Raw genomic sequence first — 3,329 nt, 5'->3', positions numbered from 1 at the left:
CCTACCCTGGAGAGACCAACTCTTATATACTGGAGCCATCGGATGCTGGAGACATGGTCAAGTGAAAGTCATTCCCGTAGGACATCTTTTCAAGTGTATTTTCTTAACCCCTTGGCTGCGGGGCATATTCCCCTGCTGTGCTGGGGGAGGGGAGGGGCGCGCATAGTGCCCCGGTGCTCATGACGAGCTCAGCTCGTCATAAGCCATGATTCTTGTGTGCTCATGACGAGCTGAGCTTGTCACGGCCACGCCCGTTTCAATAGAACGCTCAGCACAGCAGGGGAATATTCCCAGCGTGTGAGCATTCTAACGGCCGTGACGAGCTCAGCTCGTCATGAGCACACGGCAACCGTGGCTCATGACGAGCTGAGCTTGTCATGAGCATGGGAGGGGTTAATAAGCCCAAATATTAAGCCACAAAGACAGGGGACGGAAAGCCAGTACATCTGAGAGAAAAGAAATCCCCAACTCTTCGTGCACGACATAAAATGGGTTGCTTTGTGGGACAGAAAGGGCACGTCGCAGAAAAGAGTTTTCAGCACTTTGCACTGCCCCTACCCCAATGTGACCGCATATCTCACTCCCATAACTAACCTTTAAGATATATTTGGCTTCATATATCTTCAAAAGAGCCCCTATTGGCTTCCCTTTCACTCTGCTGGCAAAGTTAAGAACAGCTGCAAAAGCTTTCACTATATCCCCTTTCTTGCAAGTCAGCAAAGGGCACCAACTCAAGGAATCGTTACACAACTCCTAAATAGGAGAAAACATTGGTCTTCGGTATTGACAAAAGGTGAACTGCTTAGCTTTACGAGGTCCCACTTGCAAAAATGAACGAATTGGAATGATTAAACGAAAGGTTCAAGTCCTTCATAAAAAGGGCAAAAGACTTAAGAAGAAGTTGTAGGCCCCTAGTTGTCCTCGCCCAAGGACTGCGTCGTCCGCGTAAAGGAGGACTGGCAGGCTACGCTTGCCTACCTGGGGACAATCTGCATTTGTGCTTTGCAACATCTACATGAAGTCATTACCGGTACTGATCATTCAATTTCACCTCACGTGCTATAACAATGCCGACGACACACAAATACTCCAACTGGAACACCCCAAAGACATTGGAAAATCCCCAATTTTCAGTTGTCTCAGAGCTGTGGATCAGTGGATGACTTGGAGCCATCTCAAATTGAATGCTTTCAAAATGGAGATACGCTTATGTGGCGATTGGAAACATTATGACCCGCTTGCCGCCTGGCCTGATGAACTGGGATCACCGCCTAAAGTATCGAAGAAAGTTAGAAACCTCGGAATGACCATGGACTCCAAGCTATCAAAGAATGCCCAAGTGGACAAACTAGCAAGATCAAGCTTTGACACTATAACAACACTACAACAAATTTTCCCTCATTTGCGATTTCCACACAAGGTCCAAGCGACGATCTCCCTTGTTCTGTCCAAACTCGGTTACTCCAATAGCCTCTACCACGGATCACATTTAACGACCATGAAAAGACTACAAAGGATTCAGAACTCAGCTGCCAGACTACTCTTGCATATCAAACCGGGAGACCACATCTCACCTGCCTTGAAAGCCCTGCATTGGTTACTGGTTGCCAGAAGATCCACCTTCAAGCTACTTTGTATCACCCACAAAGCACTGCATGGAATGGGACCGCTCTTCATCAGGAATAAAATCACCAAACACATTCAACAAAGGAACCTCCGCTCTAAAGGGGCATCGTGCCTCAAAACCCCAAGATACCAGAAAAAAACATGGGTGGCACAGCCTTCTCTGTTCAAGCAGCCAAACTATGGAACTCTTTACCCCCCAACATAAGATCCACTGACAACCACCTTATCTTCAGAAAACTACTCAAGAATTGGCTCTTCCCCACAAAAGCACCACACACAAACAGACATTTACAGCATATCTCACTGTAAATAAGCATTTATTTCACCATAGATATGTACCTATCTTTGTGTATTGCTTTGTATGAACATGTACAATAATTATGTTGTTAATAAAGAAATGTAAAAATGATCTTTAGTCTACATGTACTTGCTTCCATTGTGCATCTATGTACTTTCCATGTTCTTGGATCGGTGGGTTATTTACTTTTCTCCTGAAAAAGCATATCCAATGCACTACCCTATTTCTCATCATGTACCTCTATCAATATCTTTAATCTACATATACTTACCTCCTCTGTGCATCTATATACTTTCAATGTACTTATGGATCTATACATTTATCACTTTCTTCTAGTTTAGTATTTCCAATGCACTACCCTATTTCTCAGCATATACCTCTCTCAATATATCTTCTAGCCATTCACAGGAAAACGCTGGTACAAGCACTAGTTCTCGAACGGGTAGACTATTGCAATGGTCTACTCATCTCTGCCAATCAAGAACAATTGTGCAGACTGCAGGTGGGGCAGAACACTGCAGCAAGACTCATCTTGAATGCCCCCCTCCAACCCCGTCACACCCTCTCCTTTCTCACCTTCACTGGCTCCCAGTGCGACAACGCGTCAACTTCAAACTTTGTTGCATAATGCATAAAAGTGTATTTATGGGTCCGGTCCCAAATACTTAAAAGACATTTTTGTCCCCTACTCTCCTGGACGTGCCTTGCGCTCCAGTAACACCATGTTGATGCAGGTACCCAGAGTAACCAGAGCAAGACAGGGAGGCCGGGCCCCCTCACTCAAAGGCCCCTTGCTATGGAACTCCCTCCCCCCACAGCTGAGACAAATTTCTAATCTCTTTTCTTTTAGGAAAAAATTAAAAACATACCTATTTACCCTAGATTAATTTACTTCTGCATCCTACACTGTCATCCCCTAACTTGTCTCTCAACCCTTACAGAAGCTGCGCGCGGAGATACCCCTTCGGGGCTGATTCAGGCGCGTTATAAATAAATAAAAATAAATAAATAAATAGCCCAACTATCTGTCTCATCTCGACTACTATTTCCAATGTGCTACCCTATCTCTCACCCTATACTGCTATCAATATATCCTCTACATCCACTCTCTTGTTTATACCAAACCCCATACCACTACTATGATCCCCAAAATAACCCTTTCTAGACTCCCTCCTACTCTACCCCTCCCTGCATCATCTGGCATCTTTTACTATACCGATCCCCAAAGCAAACCTTTCTAAACTCTTCCCTCTGACTCTTCCCCTCCAAAACCCTTTTACTCATCCAAAAGCCCCCTCCTATTGCTATGACCTAAAAAAGAAACCCTTGACTATCCCACCACTATCCATTTCAATCAAAATAACAGACTAACATGGTCACTTCTCAAATTCCATATTCCACTATG

Source organism: Lissotriton helveticus, chromosome 1_2 (genome assembly GCF_964261635.1).
Source record: "Lissotriton helveticus chromosome 1_2, aLisHel1.1, whole genome shotgun sequence".
In the NCBI taxonomy this organism is placed as follows: domain Eukaryota; kingdom Metazoa; phylum Chordata; class Amphibia; order Caudata; family Salamandridae; genus Lissotriton; species Lissotriton helveticus.
This window is presented reverse-complemented; position numbering follows the sequence as displayed.